We start from the raw sequence: 24,840 nt of genomic DNA, 5'->3' as shown, positions 1-24,840 counted from the left end.
AAGTTGCAAGGTCTTTGAATTTAGGTAACAAAGGTGAAGAATTCTGTGTGTTGCATCAAATGCCCCATTCTGCAATCCGGGCTATCATCAATAAAGCTAATATTTTGCTTTCTGTTTGATATCTCTCTCTCTCTCTCTCTCTCTCTCTCTCTCTCTCTCTCTCTCTCTCTCTCTCTCTCTCAAATGGGAGTTATTCACTGCATCCTACCTCCCCCAAAAAACCGTAAACACACTTACATTCATGTGTGCACACAGGCATGCACAAATGGGCACACATCCTAAACCCTGGAGAATCCCAAGTTCCTCCAAGAAACAACACTATGTTGTTATTCCCTTTCCTTCTCCAATGCTCATTCCCACCTCTGGGCAACTTGACTCTAGGGTTCACCACTCTGACACAATGTTCTCTGCAAGGGTGACACCTGAACACGGACTCCTACAGCAGTCTCTCCTACTTTGACCCTGGGCGGTGGATAAGATCACGGGCCAAACCTGCTTAAAGTGTTTTCTTTGGCTTTCCATATCCCTGTACAGTGCTTGCTCCCTGGGCAGACTGAGAAATAGCCTCAAAAAAGACATCCACACCCTCACACCTGGGAAACAGTGAAAGTTACCTCATATGGCAACAAATGAGGACAGGAGAAGAGTCTTTGCAGATGTGATTTGTTTTAGAACCTTAGATGGGGAGATTATCCTGGATTATCCAAGGAGCCCTAAATGCCATTACAGGTGTCCTTATAAAAGACAGGTGGAGGGAAATCTGACACATAAGAAGACAATTATATGAAGATGGAGCAGAGAGAGATTTGAAGATGCTGGCTTTGAAGACCCCAGCACGGCAATGACAAGGCAAGGAATCCTAGCAACCACCAGAAACTGATGGAGGCAAACAGCAGATTCTTCCCTAGAACCTCTAAGGAAATAGTACAGTCTATGATACTTGACTTCAGCCCAGTACTATGGATTTTGGACTTCCAGCCTCCAGAACCATAAGAGAATAAATTCTAAATTTCTCCTGAGGAACTGTTTGTAGTAATTGGTTACAGTAGTCACACACACACACACACACACACACACACACACACACACAAACAAACAAACAAACAAAAAACTAATGCATTCCCTTCGATTCTCCTACCTTCTCAGTCTTCTGTTAGTTCCTTTTCATATTCCCACCCAAAATGAGATTCCAAATTCTGTCCTATGCCTGCTCCCCTCCTGTCTTAGTCTTCTCAGGCTGCCATAACAAAATATCAGACTGATCAGACTGCATGACTTAAACAACAAGAATTTATTTCTCACAGTTCTAGAGTCTGGAAATTCCAGATCAAGGTACCTCATTAAGGATAATGAGATGTGCTTGAGGGCTCTCTGCCTGCTGTGCCTATACACAACCATTCCTCAGTGTATGTAACTGGAGAGAGGAAGCAATCCTCTGATGTCTCCTCTTATGAGGGCCCATAATGACAGCCCCCCTCCTTAAACCTAAATACCTTTCAAAGGCCACTCGACTCTCAGGTCAGGGGTTAGGGCTTCAACACATGAATTTGGGGGTGGGGGACAATTCAGCTCATTGAACTTCCTCTTCTCCTATCATGATCCTAGGCAGTCTTTCCTACTGCCCACTACTGCCCTCATGCAGAATGCTAAATCCATCTTTCAATACAGCAAGAACCCTACCTTAAAATAAAATAAAAATTTCTATGGCAGACCATTTGCCTAGCATGCATGCACAGGGTCTTGTGTCCAATTTATCCCCAACACTGAAGGAAAAAAAAGAATGTGAAATTTTCAGCAATTTTAGGTGATAAAACCTACACCAGAGTCAAGCATGGTGGAGTTTCTGAAAAACAGTGCAACCTTCCCCACACTGATGTGAATCCAGCAACAGGTGCTTTCCATTCCCTGCTGATAATATAATTTAGACGACACCTCTGGGCATTACTTTTAACAGGATACCTATGGGTCAGGCAAGGTTGGCTGAGATAGTGTGTTCCAGAAATAAGCTTACACAAGGAACATGTAGAAAGGCCAATCTTCAGAAGAGGCAACAAGACAACATGATAAGCTCACACTGAAGATACTCCTTGTAGGGAATGGAGATCTGGCCCTGGTTGACAGCACAGGTGCCACAGTTCAAGAAGACCAGGATGTGAATACATATTCTACCTCCTCTTAGCTGGGGGACCTCAGAAAAGTCCTATAACTTTTCTTAAAACTCCCATCTACAAAATGAGAACAATAACATGACCTCAGAGCATAGTGATGAGAATTAAGTGTAACCATTTATATGAACCCTTTAGTTAGCACTGCATCTGGCATCTCCATGCTGGCTAAATATTCACCAAGAACATAATAACTAAGAAGAATTCATTAGGAAAAGTCAAATTTCAGCTGGCCATTAAAAACATGCTTTTTAAATTTAGGATTTATATATTTAAATATAAATTGGGTCTCACTAAATTACTAAAATCCCAGTTCTAGGTAAATTCAAACAAAGGCTGGAGAAATATTAGAACTGACCTAAAGCTGATAGAAATCACTTATGATGGCAATTTAGACATAGTGGCACTGACACTATGATAGAACTGAAGGAAGGACTAGTGTCACTGTCGTGGTAATCTTACCACTCAAAGGTCTTCACCTAAGGATCTACTCTTATTTTATCAGAAATAAATCACATGTGTCCTCCCAAAGACCAAAAAAAAATATATATATAGCCATCTTTGGTCATTAAAAAGTCATTGCTTAAGAATGTTCTCTTTATGGGACACACAAGAGTTCCAGCTTCTGCTTTCAGGAGACTGGCACATCAATTACTCTACAATAAATAACTATTCACTGCTGATACCATATCTTCTTGTTCACACTAAAGATAACTGGGATTAGATCCAAACTCTCACAAAATGACTACATCTACACATTAGTCTTTTCCAGAAAAAAAAAATCAGAAAGTCTCTATTTTAAAAATGAACTCCTCAAGTAAACAAGAGTTACTTGCCCCCTTAAAATGCTACAGTGTTTCTAAGTGTCATTAATAGTAATGCCAGAAATCTCCCTGTATAAATAAAGGCATAATGGAAAAGGTACTCAGGTGTAGAAATACAAATTATTTTGTAAATAGAAAAGGTGGTGAAATAATTTTTCAATCTCCTTAAATTATCCCATAAAAACATCATAGAAAGTGGAATAGCAAAACCAAAAACTCATGCATTCACAACAAAGCTATGTGAAAGGTACTGCCATAAAACAAAAGAGAGGAGCCAAGATAGCTACAAGGCCTGCATGCTACCAGCAAAGATCAGCAGAAGCCAAGGAAGGAAAAAAGAATCCCCAACACTTTCTAGAACCTGAGAAAGGCAGTCAAAACGGACATGAAGTGGTACAAGCACCAGTTGCCAGGCAAAGACACAGGAAAAACCATACAGTATAATGGTGTGATACTATGTGCACTCCATGCACTAGTAAGTCAAAACTCCTTTCCAAGAAGAACTCACAATGATAAGAAAGGGTTACTGGAAACAGGATCCAAACTGAATAGACCAGAGACAACTAGGGAAAAGGAAACCTTGATTATAATGAAAAATGGGAGACCCAAAGGTAGGGGAGTGGAGCATTTTTTTTTTTTAAATCATTTTGTTGGGGGGGAGGAAGAGCAAGAAAAGGGAGCTTTAGAGCCACAATGCTCAAAAATCTCTCAAGACTTACTCTTTATCTCTTTATCGTAAAAGAACAGGAAGACTCATTTCACCTGAATAACAGAAAGACTGTACCCAAATACCCAGCATTAAGTAAAAAAGAATGAGAAGCAACATATAAAGAAAGAACACCATGCAAACAAAAATAATATAAACCTAATGCAGCATCTTGAAGCAAATTAAAAGAAAACATGAAAATGATACATGTATAGAAATCATAATTTGAAACTTCAGAAATGTATGACTGAAAAAATGAAACTTTTAAAAACTGAAAATAAGACTCAGAAAGGACTTTTAAAAAAAATTCTTTTCAGCAACGAAGAGTGAACTAGAGGAATAAAAGAGCAAAAAAGTAATTAGTACTTTTAAAGAATTAGGTGTTGGAAAAAAGTAAAAATTTCAAATAAAAAAATAAATGAAAGGTTAAAAGGATTTTAAGGAAAGTGACAGATATAGATTACAAAGAAATACAACATACATACATTAGAAATGTCTAAGGAATATAATTAAAGCAATAAAACAGAACAAATACTAAAAACTACAGTTCAAGAAAATGTTCATAAAGTACAAAAACATGAGTCAACACCTTAGATCTGGAAAATGTTGACCCACAATAGACATCATCAAGACATAGTTTGGCAAAACTCTTGGACATTATAGAAAGAATAATAATGTGGGTGCCCAAGAGAAAGGTCAAATCACTTTTAAGAAAAAGAAAATAGAATTGCCATCAACCACTGACAGCAATGCTTTTTGCCATCATACAATAGAGTATTCTATTTAAAATATTTGGGAAAGAAAATGGAAACCAAGGATTTTCTATTCAGCCAAAATTCAAGAACAAAGGACACAGAGAAAATATCATAAACAGGCAAGAGCTCTTGCTCAGTGAGCTCTTGAATAATACAGTGGAGAAAGTGCTGCAACAAAGCATCATTATAAGAATTTGCAGTGATGATTAAAAATATGTTTGTTGGGCTGGGGATGTGGCTCAAGTGGTAGCGCACTCGCCTGGCATGCATGCGGCCCGGGTTCGATCCTCAACACCACATACAAACAAAGATGTTGTGTCCACCGAGAACTAAAAAAAAAAAAAAAAATATATTAAAAAATTCTCTTTCTCTATAAAAAAAAAGATGTTTTCTCCTCCTCCTCTTCCTCCTCCTCCTCCTTTAAAAAGAAAAATATGTTTATTCGTAGAACTAAGACTAACTGATGGTTCTAAGGAAAATAGTAGAATATGTAATGTCGACCTGATCTGACAATGTAGATACTGTGGAATATTTTAAAAGGTAAAAAGCACTGGAAAAAGCATACAAAAATGACAAATAATATATGAAAGTATATGAAAAATTCATAAGAAGTATATGAAAAATAATAAATCCACTTATTTCCTTATAGGTAGACTGTTGAGTAAAAGAATATTATTTAAGATTAGATGATGCATGAAAAAGAGGAAAAAGGAAAGAAAAGGTTATTAAATCATTGTAAAGAACCATTAGAAAACAGCATAAAAAAAGAAAAAAAAAGGGAAGGAGGCAAAGGTGTCATTCAAAGGTACAGATACAATAATAACCATTAAATGAGCTAATCTTTTTTAAAATTTTTATTTGTTCTTTTTTTGTTATACATGACAGTAGAATGTATTTTGACGTTATCATACATACATAGAGTATAACTTCCCATTCTTGTGGTTGTACATGATGTGGAGTTACACTGGTTGTGTATTCATACATGAACATAGGAAAGTTATATCCAATTCATTCTACTGTCTTTCCTATTCCCGTTGCCCTCTCTTCCCTTCATTCCCTTTGCCTAATCCAATGAACTTCTATTCTTCCCTCCCCTTCCTTATTGTGTATTAGCATCCGAATATTAAAGAGAACATTCAGCTTTTGTTGTTGTTGTTGTTGTTGTTGTTTTGAGAATGGCTTATTTTATATAGGATGACAGTCTCCATTTCCATCCATTTACTGGCAAATACCATAATTTCATTCTTCTTTATGGCCAAGTAAAATTCCATTGTGTATATATACTACATTTTCTGTCAAAGGGCGCCTAGGTTGGTTCCATAGCTTAGTTATTGTGACTTGAGCTGCCACAAATACTGATGTGGCTGCATCACTATAGTATGCTGGTGGGAGCAAAGGTACACTCATACATTGCTGGTGGAACTGCAAATTGGTGCAACCATTCTGGAAAGCAGCATAAAGATTTCTCAGAAAATTTGGAATGGAACCACCATCTGACCCATTATCCCACTTCTTGGTACATACCCAAATAAACTTATCTTATTCAGCCTCATGCTTTGTCGTAAGGTTTTAAGCATATGAGGAGCTATAGGGTAATAAAAACAACAAAAAAACAACAACAATAAAACAACATCAATAAGTTGCCCACCCAGTTTTGACAAATCCTGACAGCTATTACAATTATAGTTGAAGCATATGGTTGAAACTTCCTGCACATTCTCCATGGATCCCTTGTCTCTGACCATCCCAAGATAGTCACTCTTTGGAGTTCAATTCATCATTCTCATCCACAAGCAATAGGTTGTATTAAGATTATTAAATTGGTAGTCTTACAACTTCTTTTATTCCTAACATAGGCTTTCAGATTCATCCATGTTAATTGCTCTGCTTCCCCAGCTCTCAGTGGACACTGCTGTCCTTGGGTGCATGTTGGACATTGGTAAGGTTGTCACTGTTTGTTACAGTTTCAGACTACAGATATCATGGCATTTAGTGGGTGGGAGGGAGCCGAGGATCTTAATATCCCAAAATAATCAAGACAGTCATGAAGAGTGAAGATCCGGGCTGGAGACGTGGCTCAAGCGGTAGCGTGCTCGCCTGGCATGCGTGTGGCCCAGGTTCGATCCTCAGCACCACATACAAAGATGTTGTGTCTGCTGAAAACTAAAAAATAAATATTAAAAATTCTCTCTCTCTCTCTTTAAAAAAAAAAAGAGTGAAGATCCTTCTCTTGTTCCACAGAACTTTCAGATAACTCAAAAGATATTAATTAATACAAAAAAAAAATCTGAGTGTAGAACTCTAAATTGAAGAGTTTGTTTTGCTTCATTCTGACAAGTTTTAAAGGATCATCGTTTTTTTCCCCAGGAACTTAACTACCACATAAATCATGAGAAAACTAGATTTAGTTTTATTCAGATCTTGACAGTTATAAACCAATTCAAAAAATTAGGTCATCAATGGCAACTCCACTCAAGGTAATGAAAACAGACAACAAAACATTCATATTAGTGTGTTCTTGTAGCTGCTGTGTTCATGATGATTCCATATACACCTACCAATATGACTACTTAGCCCTGTTTCAAAATGTCGTGCAGAGGAAAATGTCATCAGGGATGACTCTTCCTGCCTCTTAAATCCAAACCTATTCATCTTATGCAGGTGTCAACAGCTAAGCTGTGTCTATCAATATTGTCATACTATGCATGTACATATTTAATTATACTTTTTACCCAAATTACCTTCCTTTATTTCTCCATTATATTACATTTAGGATACAATACTATTTTTATAAGTGATGTGTGTAGACAGTTCAAGACTGTAAAAAAAGGTCTGATAAAATATTGGTTGTAAAAAAGGTACATTAGGTTTGATAGAGCAGAAAACTACTGCTAAATATAGATTCACTATATTAAGACAATGCAATATGTCTTTCAAATTTCCTTTTAATGGACATCTGTCACCCTCCTAGTTTTTTTTTTCCTGTTACAAACAAAAGTGCTACAACACTCTTGTCTGTTTTGTCACTCATACAAAAGTCGATGCTTTGAAAATATCTTGAGTATTATTTAATACAGTGCTTTCCAATGCACAAAGTTGTTGGTGTGCTTAATAAATTGTATTGATGTTTTCCTTCATACTTCAAGCTTTCAGTGTCTTAAGAAAACTTTCTTTACATCCAGGTCATATGTATAGTCTCTTATTTTTCTCTATTTAAGTTGTAAATCCTTGCTGTCAGGTTCGGTTTCTGTGTGTGTGTGTGTGTGTGTGTGTGTGTGTGTGTGTGTGTGTGTGTATGTATTTCTGGCAATTGATCATAGGGGTTCTCTACCACTGAGTTACTGCCTCCCAACCCCAGGCCTCTTTATTTTTGCTTTGGGATCAGTCTCACTAAGATGTCCAGGTTGACCTCCTGAGTAGCTGGAATGTGACACCAAGCCCAGCTCAAGTTTAGTTTCTTAATTCACATGGATTTTATATTTGTATACATGGGAAGTTGAAATTTATTTTCTTTATTTCTAGAGAGACAATCACTTATCCTGGTACCATCATTCCCTCCCTGATGTACGATGCAGCCTCGTATATATCCAATTTCCATATCTGAGTGGTCTATTTCTAGACTCCCTAGTCAACTTCCTTGGTCTATATGTCCCTAAAAATATCACAATCTCTACTGCTCTAGTTTTAGAAGTTCTGACAAGGGCATGTACAGTGTTCTGAAAAATTACCTTATCTATTCTTAGTCTTTTATTCCTCCATATATATTTTAGAGCTCACCAACTTCATTGAAAAAAAAAATAGAATTATTAGTGAAACTGCAGGTTAACCTTAGGAGACATGGTATCTTTATTATATTGCTTTCCTAACTATGAGCATGAGAGTAGAGTTTCTCAACCATGGCATTAATGGTTTTTTGAGTCACAGAACTCTTTGTTCTGAGAGACTCTCCTGTGTATCGTAAGATGTTTAGCATCAGCCCTGCCCTCTACCCATGAGATGACAGGAGCACCTCCACTCCCAGATGTGACAATAAAAATGTCTCCTGACACTGCCAGATGTCACCTAGGAAGGGAGGGAAGTACAGAAGCACACTTGATAGAGAACCACTGCCAGGAGTAAATGCTTTAATGGTCTGTGACCACTTTAGTGATTTTTCTTTAGTGGTCACAGGCCACTCAGGTCAATTTTCTTTTCCCTTGAGCCAATCAGAGAAGGTAATTATTTTATGAAACTATGCATTTTACCTAAGTTTTCAAATTTATAGGCATAAAATTATGAAAAATAATCTCAGTTCCTAAAGTTTTCTTCACTATGTATTACACCTGTCATTTCATTTCTAATTACCTTTCATTCATTCATTTTCTTTTAAAATAAATCTTACCAGAATTAAGATTTATTTACCAGTCTTAAAACCATGGCTTTGCTTTTAATATTCTTGTATAATTTTTTTCTTTCTTAAATGTATTGTTTAAATGTATTTCCTTGTAGCTGTTACATTCATGATGTCTACTATTTTTTCTGCTTCTTAGCTTCCTATCTTTGACAGTTTTATTTATCAACTTTCAATTTCTCATTTTAAATTACAAGTAATTCTTTTTTCATTTAATTTTTTAATTTGTTCTAACTAGTTATACATGACAGTAGAATGCATTTATACACTTTGATATAACATACATAAATATAGTATAATTTCTCATTTTTCTGGTTGTACATGATGTAGGATTACACTGGTCATGTAATCATATATGCATATAGGTTTATAATGTCTGATTCATTCTATTATCTCCCCCACTCCAATACCCCCTTCCCTCCCTTCACTCCCCTCTATATAATCCAAAGTTCCTCTATTCTTCTCTAGCCTGCTCTCTACCCTCTTGTTGTACATAAGCATGCACACATTAGAGAAAACAATCAGGCTTTGGTTCTTTGGAATTGGATTATTTGTGTTAGCATGATATTCTCCAGCTCCATCCATTTACCTGCAAATGCCATAATTTCATTCTTTTTTAAGGCAGAGTAATATTCCATTGTGTATATATACCACATTTTCTTTATCCATTCATCTGTTGAAGGGCACCTAGTGATAGTTTGAGTTCTTCTTTACCTATTTCTAAATAATTCTTAATATTTAAAATAACTTTCATTCTTGTTTAGCTATTGTGAGGTGAGCGGCTATAAAAATTGATATGGCTGCATCACTGTAACATGTTGATTTTAAGTCCTTTGGGTATAAACCAAGGACTGGGATAACTAGGTCAAATGGTAGTTCCATTCCAAGTTCTCTGAGGATTCTCCATATTGCTTTCCATAGTGGTTGCACCAATTTGCATTCCCACCAGCAATGTATGAGTGTATCTTTTCCTCTACATCCTTGCCAACATTTATTGTTGCTTACATTCTTGATCATTGCCATTCTGACTGAGATGAAATCTTAGAGTAGTTTTGATTTGCATTTCTCCAATTGCTAGAAATGTCCAGCATTTTTTCATATTTTGTTGATGGATTGTATTTCGTCTTTTGTGACATGTCTATTCAGTTCCTTAGCCCATTTATTGATTGGGTTATTTGTTTTTTGTTGTAAGTTTCTGAGTTCTGTATAAATCCTAGAGATTAATGCTTTACCTGAGGTGCATGTGTTAAAGATTTTCTCCCAATCTATAGGCTCTCTCTTCACATTACTGATTGTTTCTTTTGCTGAGAAGAAACTTTTTAGTTTGAATCCATCCCATTTATTGATTCTTGATTTTACTTCTTGTTTTAGGAGTCTTGTTAAGGAAGTCAGATCCTAGGCCAACACAGTGAAGATTTGGGTGTTCTTTTTCTTCTATTAGGTGCAAGGTCTCTGTTCTAGTGCCTAAGTCTCTGGTCCACTTTGAGTTGAGTTTCAGGCAATGTGAGAGACAGAAGTTTGATTTCATTTTATTACATGTGGCTTCCCAGTTTCCCCAGCACCACTTGTTGAAGAGGCTATCTTTTCTCCACTGGATGTTTTTGGCACCCTTGTCTAGTACAAGATAACTTGTCTAGTATGAGATAACATTCTTCATAGAACTAGTATGAGATATGTGGGTTTGGCTCCGTGCTTCTATTCTGTACCATTGATCTACAAGTCTACTTTTGGTGTCAATACCATGCCATTTTTGTTACTATAGCTCTGTAGTATAGTTTAAGGTCTGGTATTGTGATGTCTCCTGCTTCACTCTTCTTGCTAAGTATTGCTTTGGCTATTCTGGGTCTCTCATTTTTCCAAATGAATTTCATGATTGCTTTTTCTAGTTCTATGAAGAATGTCATTGGGATTTTAATAGGAATTGCATTAAATATGTAGAGTGTTTTTAGTAGTATGGTCATTTTGACGATATTAATTATGCCTATCCATGAGCATTAGCGGTCTTTCCATCTTTTAAGGTCTTCTTCAATTTCTTTCTTAAGTGTTCTGTAGTTTTCATTGTAGAGTTTTTTTCACCTCTTTGGTTAGATTTATTCCCAAGTATTTTATTTTTTTAAGGCTATTGTGAGCAGGGTATTTTCCTAATTTCTCTTTCAGTGGATTCATCACTGATGTATAGGAATATGTTTGATTTATGGGTGTTGATTTTATATCCTGCTACTTTGCTGAATTCCTTTGTTAGTTGTAGAAGTTTTCTGGTGGAATTTTTGTGTCTTCTGAATAGAGAATCATGTCATTGGCAATTAGTGATAGTTTGAGTTCTTCTTTACCTATTTCTAAATAATTCTTAATGTTTAAAATAACTTTCATCCATGTGCTACTCAGAAATGATTTGCTTTATTTCCCATCATATATAATTATATGTAGGAGAATTTTAGCTAAATTTGACCTCAAATTATCATTTTATCATGTTCAAGGATCTTTGCAAAATACAGATTCCTAGAAATTTTAATGAGATTTCTGCTGTGATGATAGAAGTGGTGACACTGTATACATGTTCATGATGCTGAAGCAAACTTGTTGGGTGCATGGTTCTATAGTGACACATTGAGTGAGTGTTCTTTAAACTGACAGTTCCAAATCACTACTGGGGCATGAGGTCAATTTGATAGGTTATGACCAGCAGTTTTTAAAATAAGAGGATAGAAATTATCAAAGTGAACATTTTTTTTCACATTTTAACAACTCTGATATTGAGTAGCTCACACAATGAACAACATAATATCATTTAATGGCAGCATTTTTATTTCCTAGTGGCACCAAGAAATAATGTCATATCATAATCAAAAGTGTCTTAGATATGATAACATACAGTATGTATAGAGGTAATACATTTTCTAGGTCACACATGCCTTTCTTACTATGGAGAGCAGTCAAAAATGTTGAAAAACATTGAAGTACAGAAGTCCAATCTTTCATGTCTTCACTAAATTTTTTTTTCTGTCAACTAGTAGAAGGGGATCTATAAAAGTTTACCATTAAAATTATGCTCTGTCAATTTCTACCTAGAATTCCATCCATTTTTGAATGGGTGCTTTGAAGTTTGTTATTTGATACTGAAAATGTTTTATATTCTCAGTAAAATGAACCTTTTATTTCTATAGTACCACTCTTTATGCCTAATAATGCTTTTGGTCTTCATGTTTTTTTTTTCCTTGATTGGTATACAGCTACAAAAACTTTTTACTAGTATCTGTTTCAGACTTTTTAATTTAATTTAATTTAATCTTTATTTTTTTAAACTGCTGGGGCTTGAACTCCAAGGCTTCAAATCCAGGATCTCATGCATGCTAGGCAAGCACTCTACCACTGAGCTACACCCCCAAATCCCCTTCTCTATCTTTTACCTGGTTTATGAACCACATTTATACTTTCTGTAACTGAAGAAATGTTTGTTTTTTTCCTACATTTTATTTTGCAGAGTATATACTTTTTTTTCCTGTGTCATTTACTTCACTTTTGTCATGTACTGAATAAGGTAAGTGCTCTAATTCTTTTTCTCTGCTATGGTTTGAATCATATGTCCTCAATCCCTCTCAACAGTTCCCAAACAGTTTCAGATACCTCTGAAACATTGACTATTTTCTGTTTCCTCTCTTTCTGCTTTTGGAATTCTTAATTGTTCACATTGGAACTTACCTGTCTTCCATGTCTCCTAGTAAACATTAGAGACAAGAACCACTTTGTCATACATTCTATATTTTGGTTCACTAGCTACTTCTGTTTTCTGATTCGCTTAGCATATTTTTCATTACAAACTGTTCTCTGACACTTCCAGAGAAATATGGCAGGGTGGTTCCTCACATTTACTTTTGCTTCTTCTAAACATCCCACTAAACTAGGAGACCAGGAATTTTTTAAGAAGAAAAACCCATTAAGAAAAAAATGAAAGAGGCAACAAAAACAATTTTTAGAAGCTAGAAAACATATGGGCAAGTGGTAATTGGTTTAACAGACTCCAGAAAGCAAATGCCTAACACAGCAGTGTGAAAGCAAAAAGGCAGCCCATTTATACCTCAGGACACCCAGAAAAGGGGGGAATTGGTAAGACAATAAAATAAAGAGAAGAGGAGAGTGTCCAAAGTCTATTTTAAAAATAAGTTTTCCAAACCTGAATACCCCTATGTAGAAGAATGAAGCTAGATCCCTATCTCTCACCCTGCACAAAAGTCAAATCAAAATGGATCAAAATCTTAGGAATTACACACCAGAAACCTTGCAACTGCAAGAATAAAACATAAGGCCAAGACTCCATCATATTGGTGCTGGCACTGACTTCCTTAACAAGACACCTAAAACTCAAAAAAATAAAACCAAAAATCAATAAGTGGAATGCCATCAAATTAAAAAGCTTTAGAAAAGCAAATGAAAGGATTAAGAGAGTAAAGAGAGAGCCTACAGAATGGGAAAAAAAATCTTTGCTAGCTACTTTTCCTACAGGAGATTAATATACAGAAAAAAGAAACTCAAAAATCTTTACATCCAAAAAAACAAGTAACTGAACCAATAAATGGACAAAAGGACTAAACAGAATTTTAAAAAATTTTTTAATATTTATTTTTTAGTTGTACACAATACCTTTATTTTGTTTATTTATTTTTATGTGGTGCTGAGGATCGAACCCAGGGCCTCGAACATGCTAGATGAGCATTCTACCGCTGAGCTGCAACCCCAGTCCAAACAGATATTTTTCAAAAGAAGAAGTGCAAAGGACCAACAAATTCATGAAAAAATGTTTAACATCTCTAGCAATCAGGAAAATGAAAATCAATCAAAACTACACTAAGATTTTATCTCACTACAGCCAGAATGGCAATGATCAAGAACATGAATAATAATAAACGCTGGAGAGGTTATGGGGGGAAAAGGTACACTCATACATTGTTGGTAGATCTGCAAAGTTGTACAACCACCTGGAAAGCAGTATGGAGATTCCTCAAAAAATGTAAGAATGGTACAACCATAGGACCCAGCTATACTACTCCATAGTATTTATCCAAAGGAACTAAAATCAGCATATTATAGAAATATATCCATTTCCATGTTTATAGCAGCACAATTCATAAGAGTAAAATTATGCTATCAACTCAGATGCCCATCAATAGATGTATGGCTCAAGAAAATGTTTGTTGTGTGCACACACACATACTTTTATTCAGACATAAGACAAATGAAATAACAGCATTTGCAAGTAAATGGATGGAAATGGAGAAGATCATGCTAAGTGAAATAAGTCAGAATCAGAAAATCAAGGATTGAATGTTTTCTCTCATATGAAGCAAGAGCAAAATAACAGAAAGAAGGCAGTGGGGGGATCAGATATCATACATAATAAGAAAGATCAGTGGAGAAGAACAAGGGGGAAGGAGGAAGAAAGGGAAAATTATGGAATGAATTTAACAAAATAAAGTTGTAAACATATATAAATTTACCAAGGGGAATTTCACCTTTATGTACCAATTGAAAATAAAGAAGGAGTGAAAGGAAGATCAATAGAGTAGATGAGGGGAAAAGGGGGAGGGAGAAGGGGAGGAAAAGTGGGGGGAAATGGGGATCAAAATCAAATTCCTTACTTGTATCATTTTGTCAAAATGAACCCAAATGCAATGTACAATTAAAATGCTCTGAATTTAAAAATCCAAACGATTTTGTAGTTTTCAAGATTCCCTCCCCAACTCTCTACAGAAGGGCAATACCCACTCAGCCACAATTCCCTTACCAGACGCTTAGAGAAGAAATTCAAGATTAGGGTCTGGATGCACCAAAATGGAATTTACCAACAAAAGAGACCAGCTACACCATCCTACAGGGGACACCAACCACAGGCTCAAAGCTCCCATCAGCATTTTAATTGCCCTTTTTTTTGTGGGGGCAATACCCGAGATTGAACCCAGAGGTGCTTAACCACAGAGCCACATCTCCAGCCCTTTTTTTGTATTTTATTTTGTCTCGCTGAGTTCTTAAGTGCCTTGCTAAGTTGCTGAGGCTGGTTTTGAACTCATGGTCCTCCTGCCTCAGCTTCCTGAGTCACTAGAATTACAGGAATGCCCGACTGCACCCAGCTACCCTTTTTAATATAAGCAGATATTCAAGATCACCACTCACAGGATTCATCTTCTAACAAGAACTAAGTCTTAGAGGAAGACAGTGCAAGAAATAGAAAAGTTTCTTTAAAAAAAAAAAAAAACTTTTCCAGAATATAAGAAAGCATCTATTTTAAAAATCCATATAATAAGAGATGTACAATTTTTTAAATGAGCACACTCATGCAATTCCAAGAAAAAACAAAACTTGATAGTGAAAATTAAAAACTCAATAGAAAAACAAGAGGAGTTGAGGAAATTTCATAGGAAGAAAAAATAGAACCTAGGGGCACTTATGGATAAAAGAGATCCCCAGCACAGCAAGGCCCAGGAAAAGGATTAGGATTCAGAATAGTTTAGGACTTAAATAGCAACACTAGAAATTATAGGAAAATAGAGTAAAACCTTAAGACCTCGTAAGGATATTATTTCCTCCCCGAGAATTTTTTATCCAGCCATTAATCAAATGTCAGGATTTTTAAAGGCATTTCAGGCCTTGCACAGCTTGAAAGTTACATTTCCCGTGGGCCTGTTCCTAGGGAGCTAAGAGAAGATATGTCCCCCCCCCACCACCATCGAGAGCGAACCGAAGAGAAAAACCTGGTATCCAGCAAAACAGCAGCCCAACAAAAAAGAAAAATAAAGGTAAATCCTCAATAAACATAGTAAAGAGAGATGCAAGGATACAGCTGTGCAGTAGAAAGGGAAACCAGAATGGATCAGCAGTACTCAAATGGATCCAAACGATCATTCTGCAAGAAGAAACAAGTGGAATTATCTGTAGGTCTGTAAGTATCTCAGAGAAGTTGAGATTAGAACAGAAAATAAGAAGTACAGCTTAACAAGAAATAAATACACAGAAAAGTAAACCCAGGAATAAACATATTAAATCCAGAGTAAAAAAAAAAAAAAAAAAAAACTGTGCAAGAAAGAAATAATCATGCTCCACTGATGGCTCAATGAGTAGGAGTCATAATAATGAAAAAAAATAGTTATTTTGCATGGAAATAACTTCATAAAATCAGTGTGATTGTGTGGGTTCAGGAGAATAAAAGAATAAATCACCTTCTTTCATCTTAGGAAGCCAACAAATAATGTTTAACCTTGAGAAAAGAATCAAGAATTAGCATTAGTAGCCTGTTATTGTACACATACAAGTAAACACAGAATTAACTACATAAGTAAAGTGGTTTCTAGTAGAAGGACTAGAGGGAAACTGGAGAAAGAATGGAGATTGTTATAGTTCTTAATTTTTTTTGTGACTACATCCAGGTTAAACCTCAATAAAAATATCAAAAATACATTGATTATTTTCCAATTGCTCTGTTCAGTCTTCTTTAGTATGCTTGATCCATTTTAATTGTCTATCATATTAGACATACTTACTTTCAGATTTTGTCAGACAATTCTCTCATCTGGAATTCATTTCTCATCATGCTGTTTGTATGGCTCTCAATCATGAGAGACCCTTTTACTGGGAACTCTCTAATATTGGCTTGTGAGCTTATCTTTGGTGTGGTTACATCTGTGGAACGCCTGCAGGCCTTTGGTCAGTGTTCTGCACCTGCTTCTTTCACATGCTCCAGTTTTATTTACAACCTAGGACCACATCCATGTTAATAGCTCAACAACATTAGCTGAGATAGCATTATGGGTTTCCGGGTAAAATAGAGTGTATAAACCTAGAATGTGCTGGGGTAGAGTGCTTGCCTAGCATGAGTGAGACGTTGGGTTTCATTCCCAGGTCTGGGGTTCCAGGGGGATCTTTAAGGGGAAAAAAATCTGGAGTGAATGCCTTGACATGTCTCCTTGACCCTTCTTCAAGGTGTAGGCACTCATTCCCTCCGCTGCCCGGAGTGAGTGCTGTGACAACTGCATCCCTCTCTTGGAACCTGGAACAATCTTCTACTAAAGGAAGTTGCCTCCCAAGGTTATACCTAGGACCAGTATGGTCTCCTGGCATCCATTGGACATCTCCAGAGGAGCATCCCAGCTTTCAAGTCCCTACAGGATGAGCTCCAAGGCAACAGCATTGCAGTTCAACTCTTCCCTCTGTCCTCCTGCTCCCAGCTCCCTTCCAAGGGTCCTTTTTTACTTTTTAAAAAAGTTGTAGATGGTTATAATACGTTTATTTTATTTGTTTGTTTTTATGAGGTGCTGAGAATCAAATTCAGTGCCTCTCACATGCTAGGCAAGCACTCTACCCCTGAGCTACAGCCCCAGCCCCTAAGCGTATAAGAGTTCCTCTCAGCCCTTAGATTCCACCCCCAATAAACCTCCTCCAGTACATCTCAGAGTCTCCAGGTTTATTTCCCAAGGAATCCACCTTGGAAAATTCCAATCATAAATTTATATGAGTTCTGCCTCATAGTTATGAATTCTAGTGAAAGGCCCCATACCCCCACCTCATCTGCACCTTACACAGAGCTATTAAACAGAGAGCTTCCTCACTGTCCTCCTGGGCTGGTGCATGTGTTTATTTCAGTCTGCCCTTTCATTGAAAGTGATGTGTTTTTTTTTAAGGAGTTTACTTTACTCTGGGATCTTAGCTTCCTTCAACTGCCTGGTGCTGGACAAGGATATTGCTATGGGCTAAAACTTATCTTCCCCAAAATTCATATGCTGAAACTCTAAACTCTGGTACTGCAGAATGTTGTCTGTATTTGGAGACAGGGTCTTTAAGGAGGTGAATAATTTAAAATGAAGTCATGACAGTGGGCCCTGATCCAACATGACTGGTGCCTTTATAGAAAGAACAAATTAGGGCACAGACACACAGGGAGGATGGTGTGAAGACATGGAGAGAGGACAAACAGCTATGAGCCTAAGCAAAGAGGCTCAGAAGGATCCAATCCCACAGACACCTGGACCTCCAACTTCTGGCCTCCAGAATTATGAGAAATTAATTTCTGTTGTTTAAGTCACTGAATTTGTGGTACTTTGCTGCAGCCGCCTGGGCACACTAAAGCAGCCATATGGACATCATAACCCAAGCTCCTCTTACTGAGACCAGCAACCTTTCCCCACTCCTCCCCTTAGCTTCTACACAGAGAGTGCCAATTCACTTTCTATACTTTGGAAGGTTGGGTAGCTGCTGGGTGTGGCAGACAATCTGTATAAGATCAGTGATGCCCTCTCCTGAGCACCCCTGTACAATCAATGTAGGAGGTCTGGGTTTATTGTCCTACCCTACTGCCTGGTCATCACCTCCCCACTTAGACCCAAGTTCTTCAAGGGGACAGACTGTTCAAGTTCTTGACATCCTGTGTGGATGTCACACAAGAAGAGTGGTCTTCACAGACAGGCAGTGGTAATCACTAATGATTGGATGAATATGTTCCCCGCTGGAAGGAGGGATGGGTGTCAGGCATGGAGGATGGTGGAAATGAGAAACAGCTTATTTTATTGGAATGAAAGAAGGTTCTCTCCTGCCCTCTGACTTCATCTGCACCTTCCAAATCTCAGTGCTCCCATATCTCAGAACAAGACATAGGACCCAGCAAAGTCATCTCCTGTCCAGGAGGACCTCCTGTAGACCTTCACCTTACAAAGGCAGTACCCAGAGGATCAAATCAGTTTAGCACAGGAGCAGACCAGATACCCCTTCTCATTCAACTGGCTCATAAATATGATTGGAAAGAGACTGAGAGGCAAAGGGAAAGACCTCACAGATCTCCCAAGAAGCCTCCACCCCTTTGGACCCAAACAAAAAGGCAGTATGCCCCACGTGGAATCTAGCCAGGTTTGTTACCCAGCTCCCCTATGCCCCCACCATGGCTGTGAGACAAGGACACCCTCCTGCTAATGTGCCCTGGCCACATTTTTAATTAGATGCTGTGTGCAGAATGCAACAAGAAAGGAGGCAGAACAGGCAGGCAGCTGCTGAGATCACGCCTCCACTCCTGGCTGGAAACAGCAGCTCTTTGTGAGCTTGGAGACTAGGGAAGATGTGCTCCTACAGAGGCAGGCAGGCGAGACCCTGTTAATGGAAGTCTGAATCTTTCAGTCCAAGTGGCAGTGAAGGGAGAGGGAAACACCAGGGAGCCAGTAGGGAGCAGAAAGGAGAGAGGAGTTCCTGCAACCAAGCCATTTACAAAGTTGAAAATTCCATCTTGCAATTTCCCTCTTTGCTTCCACTCACCTGAGAAAGCTGCTGCTATTCTTTTGTCTGCCACCTCTGTTTGCAAACATCAATCCTCAACCTGATGCACCCACGGTAGCTGAGGAATTCATCAAAATTGACTCCATTCTGGGCAATATCTGCAGGCCAACTGTGTTAGGACTGAGAACACTGACAGAAAGCAGAGGCCCCAGCACTGAGGAGTGTATATTAGTACAGAAAGCAATATTGAGGCAATCCAAGTATTGAGCATTAAGTGTCTAATCTATGGTGTCTGTGGGGCTATAAGGGAAAGGGGGCTTCCTAGAAGAGGTGATCTTTCATCTTAATTTTGAGAAATAAGTAAAATTTAGCTAGAAAATGAGGGTGGGAGTCAGGAGACAAAGATGTCTGAGACCAAGGAAAGAGAAGGCATGAATAAAAGGGCAAAGAGCAGAGTGTGTATTTGGGGACCTCAAATGCATGTTTGAGCTGGAGTAGCCATAAGCTGGGGGATGGGAGAAGATGAGTCCAACCAGGAAGAAGCAGGCAAGATAATGATGGGCCTCACAGGAAGCAAAGGGTCAGACTAAAACAACTGCTTCAATCCCCAGCACCATCATCATAATAATAATAACTACAACAACAACAAGAACAACAACAACGCTCCTCATTTCATTATGTGCTGTCAGTAGCTAGCAGCACAGAGCGTGGCCAGCACCCGATCTTTGATGACTTGACCACAAGGGTATAGTAAAGGAACCCAGAGGTGCAGAAAATTTTTATGGTGAGGTTCTCAAACCTCATTTCTGCCTGGTCCTCCCTCTGGTTTCCACCTCTCAGAAACTGCCTCCTTAGTTATCATTCGAAGAACACACTTACAGGGAACAAGTTATCCCACTAAACATCACCAGGATGTGGTTCACAACTTCCTGGCCACATCCCCCTACCCGCTGCCTCATCAGCCGGATCAGCAGCAGCAGGCAGACATTCTTGGGGAGGTTATTCCTGAAGATTCTCCACTTCCATTCCACTTCATACAAAACAGCAAAAGCAGTCACTTGTGAAGAAGCGCAACCTGTTTAAAAGACCAGCAAGGATAAGATACTACATCTAGGACTAGAGTGGCAGCCCAGTGGTAGAACACTCACCTTGCACATGTGATGCACTGGGTTCAATCCTCAGTACCACATAAAAACAAATGAACAAAATAAAGGTATTGTGTACATGTACAACTAAAAAAGATTTTTTAAAAAAGGATACTATATCTAACAGTAGGAAAAACTGGAAGGTATATATAGGAATTACACCTGGTCTTCTATGTTTACAGAAAATGTCTTGCAGACCCCACAGGGCACTGATGAGAAAGGCTGTCTGTGGGGAGCAGGAACTGAGAGACAGAGATGAGCACCAAGTATCCACGGTCTTGTGAGGTTGTTATGACAAGCATACACTGCTTTTTTAAATAAACAGTAAATATGAGACCAGCAAACAACACAAAGGATCATTCTACAAGCAGAATGTGTGCTGCAGACTTAAGTCTTTGGTTCATGGCAGTATTTCAGAGGTAGAAGCTCTCAGGCATAAGAGACCAGGTTGGCTTCACAAACTTCATTACCAAATGGAGGAAGGAACAGAAAGGGAAGAACTGTGAGGAAGAAAACAGGCAGTGTAATAGATAAAAATCACTCTGAGGGATGAGGCCACATGGATGGGGAGGCCTCTTTAAGGAAGAATTCATGATGTGAGACCCTGGAGATGCAGAGCTGTATCAAAGGACATGGGCTGCAGTCCTGACAAGAAGTAAAGGATCCCCCGAAGAGAGGGCCAAATGTCAGGTCAGATTTAAGTCTACTATAACTATATTCAGATGTTAGTTCTGGGGTCTCAGAAAGACCCCAGAAGGTCCTGGACCTTTTTCTACCTGACAATGTGTCTGCCAGGTGAAAGAACCTTTTAGAAAGTACCAGGCATTTTTTGCTGCATGTATGAACAAGTCATATAATTTCATTTTATCCATATGTCGACTCTTGGCCTCACATTTTAGAATAACTGCACATTATTCTATCATTTTTAAGGTTAAGAATTTATACTAAAATTGAATAAATTATTTTATATCCCCACATATAAAAAGAAAATCACACCTTTCAAAGATTTTTTTTTTTCTAATTCTTAAATCCACTGATGCACTCAATTTTTGAGTGGGTTTTTTCTGAGATGATTTTGGTCTAGAGTGCTTTTCTTTAATGGAGCTATGTATTTTAGAAAAGCATTCCCCTGAGAATATTTCAAATATATCTTCATTTCCCACAGAACAAGCACTGAGTGCCTAAAAATTAACTTGTACTCAAACCTTAAAAATTGAATCAGAATATATTTTCCTCAATCATTCTAATAAAGACATCAATAATGTCAAAACCCTGAGTTTTGAAACTGAACTTCTGTTCTCTCTCTAGCCTCATTATTAAAACAGATATTTTTCCACAGTTGTTCATAACAGGATTGCCATTTTCCATGCTGCCTGCCGATTATAAACAGAATCAATTTTAAAACCAAACTAGGCCCTGTCTGAAATATTCCAAGATACATTACCATCTGGTTTTATATCAGCATTCAAACAGGCCAAAATCACTGTATTACCAAGGCTTATCAAAAATAGTTCACATATCATTCAATGCACTTTCAAGTCACAAACTTTGAAAGTCCTCCTAATTTTTCAAATGATTTATCACAAATTAACTAGCAATAGGTCTTTTAGTAATTATTAATTTGAGGAAACACAGCATACTAAAAACATTTACAAATAAATAGAAAGTGGTAATCCAGTAGGGTAAGATAACAATTCCCACTGATCCAAGTAGATGCAGTTGCCAGACACTGTCCTGAGCAAGATAATTTCCACAGGATGACCCGAATGTCTTCAAAAACTGAAACTGAGACCTAAGCCTGGCACCTAAATGTACATTTAGGTACAGTTTATCATTTTCAAAGAAATATTTTCCTTCCAAACAAGTCTTTAAAAAAGATTTTTAATATCTCTCTCAATTCATTTATTTAACAGTCTGGACTATAGATTCCATGCAAAGATAGACGCTGGGCATGCCCCCAACTTTTTATCATCCAACAGTAGAAAGAAGCCATGAACATAAATACAACCCACTTCTCTTCATCATGATTAACACTCCCAACCAGCCACACACAAACACACACATGACATACACACATGTATGTGCATCCACAGTAGCACACACTCCAAAGACATTTCTGACACACCAAAGCATCACCTACAGTAATCTGTAGTAATTCTCTTAATAATGCTAATTGGTTCAACCTGATAATTTTACTGGATAGGACAGGGATTCACCAAGCCAGTTTTCCATTTCACCTACCTCTCTGTCAACCATTCCCTTGGAAAATAAAAAAGATTGGGGGGGGGGCTCTCTGGGACACTTAAAAAATATAGATATTTATTGTCACTTCTGAAAAGTAGAATTTTCCTTTAGACACTGACTCAAATATAACTTCAAAAGTCAGTTATATTGCTTAATCCCTATTTCTTTTCTTTCCATTCTAAACTATGAAAATGATTACAAAAAAAAACTATCAACAAGTAAATTATTTTAAATATTTCACATTACAAATACATTTAGGAATCTAGAGTGAAACTAACAACTCTAACAACATAGAGATCATACACACGCACACACACACACACACACACACACACAGTGAAGCTACTCTGTAGTGCAAGTGGGGGAAAACTTTATCTTCTAAATTTTTTGGTTTAACTAAACCAGAAGTTGAAGACAACTTAAATGTACTATAGAAAATAACACAGCTCATGATATTATATGCCAATGCCCATATTTTCTAGGCAAGAAGTTAGAGATTTAAATACTTGCTGTACCAAAGGGGTGATATCAAGTTTAAAAGAAAAGGAAAAGGAAACTCTTTGCCCAAAGCAACATCCTAACTCTGTAGGCATTATGCAAGTTTTTTCCTAAAGGAAATGGACCAACATTTTTAAGATAACACAACTGATCAAGTATAACAAGTGAAAACAAAATTTCCTCATAATATTTCTCTATTGTGAGATTTAAGTATATCAAATGTAACAATATTCTCCCCAAAGAAAGACTTGCTTTTGATTTCTTCACACTCAGTTCTTCATTCAAACACCCACACAAGTAATAACAGCTCTACTGGGCACATGCACAAGTCTGAGTAACTATTATTTCATCTGTAAATCACCTCCCTTCATTCCATTGCTTTTCCTTTACATATGTAAATTATTATTATTTTTTTAAGTTTATTTGACTTTGGATCAGACTCAATACTATTCCCTTTTAGGAGAAAGAATGAAGAATTGAATGTATATATTTTAAATTTCTTGGTTAAAAGTACAAACATTATTCTGCTAATTTGTTTCTGCCTTCATTGCTTTTTTTTTTATTGTTGGTTGTTCAAAACATTACATAGTTCTTGATATTCAGTGAAATAATACATATGTAAATTATGATGTCTGATCCAGAGCTCCCTACCAGCCACCACAACCAAATTACCCTCCAGGGACATCAATCAGCTTGTTATTCTTGTTTCAGTATTTTTATTTAAAGGGAGGAAAGGGGAAGGAGTGGCTGTTTTCAGGAATCAGAATTCCTCATGATTAAATTTCTGGCTCACTGAAATTTCCTGAAATGCACTACCCTCTGCTTCTAAACGTTTGGCTTTTCTAGAGCCAAGATACAATGTTTTCAATATAAATTGTTTCAAGTAATATATGTCTAGTTTTGCAGGGAGCATTTGGTCAAATTCTAATATTTCCTCTTGAGAGCCAATCCCTTGCAACAGCAGATCCAATCTGACAGAATAGAATTTTAAACAACACACACAGAGCTATAGTTTCTGATGGACACAATTCTTTTTTTTCTCCTACTCTGAAACACCGTGTATGATGCTCATCACTTGGAATACAGATCTTATTAGGTAATAAATTTATCATAAAATGTACAAAATACATCCTTCTTCTCCCCATCATTAAAAAAATACAAAACAGAAAGCATAGATTCTACTAAGGTTGAGCGGTAGCTGTCACTACTTGGGTTTGTGAATCATCGAATGATTAATAAGAACAAATAGCACATGCACATTTCCATAGGCTGCAAATGTTGATTGAGAATACACATGCCACAGGGCTTCCTAGTCCCCAAATGAGATTATCTGTAGGCAGAAATTGTTCCATTTTCATAGTTTTCCTTGATTTTAATAAAGGATTGTATTTCTGTGGCCACTGAAAACTTGAGAGAAGACCCTCCTATTTTTTTCTTTCATTAAAATGTAATACGATCTTATTCCAAATTTTATGCAAGATATAATTGGTGGGGGCAGGGAGAGGGCTCACTGCTATATTGCACTCATCTTGTTGCATTAGACTCAAAAGCTCAAGGATATATATTTGTCACATGTCAGTCCAAGCTAAAGGCATCCACCAAGAGAATATATATTTTCACTGTTCAGCTGGCAGCCAGAATCTACTTCCACAAACCAGCATACTGATGAAAGCCAAGGCTCTCAGCTTTGCTTTCTATTTCTTTGTCATAATACCTCTTCCCTCTGCAGAGAAGAGAAGCCATTTTACTAATTTATAAGTACCCTGACTATCCAACCATCTAAAAAAAATTTACTCATCAATAACAGTCGAGTAAAAGCAAAAGTGCATCCCACAGGGTTAGAGAATAAGACAGGCAACACCAGCATG

General features: G+C 37.3%; 1 protein-coding gene across 1 annotated transcript in view; it reads right to left on the bottom strand.

Moving 5' to 3' along the window:
• Nucleotides 1-24,840, bottom strand: part of Tmem163 (transmembrane protein 163) — a 215,833-nt gene that overhangs the window by 183,819 nt on the left and 7,174 nt on the right. The gene's annotated exons all lie outside the window — the stretch shown is intronic.

Source organism: Ictidomys tridecemlineatus, chromosome 7, assembly GCF_052094955.1.
Source record: "Ictidomys tridecemlineatus isolate mIctTri1 chromosome 7, mIctTri1.hap1, whole genome shotgun sequence".
NCBI lineage: Eukaryota > Metazoa > Chordata > Mammalia > Rodentia > Sciuridae > Ictidomys > Ictidomys tridecemlineatus.
Note: the sequence above shows the minus strand (reverse complement) of the source record. Positions and strands in the feature narration are given on the sequence as shown.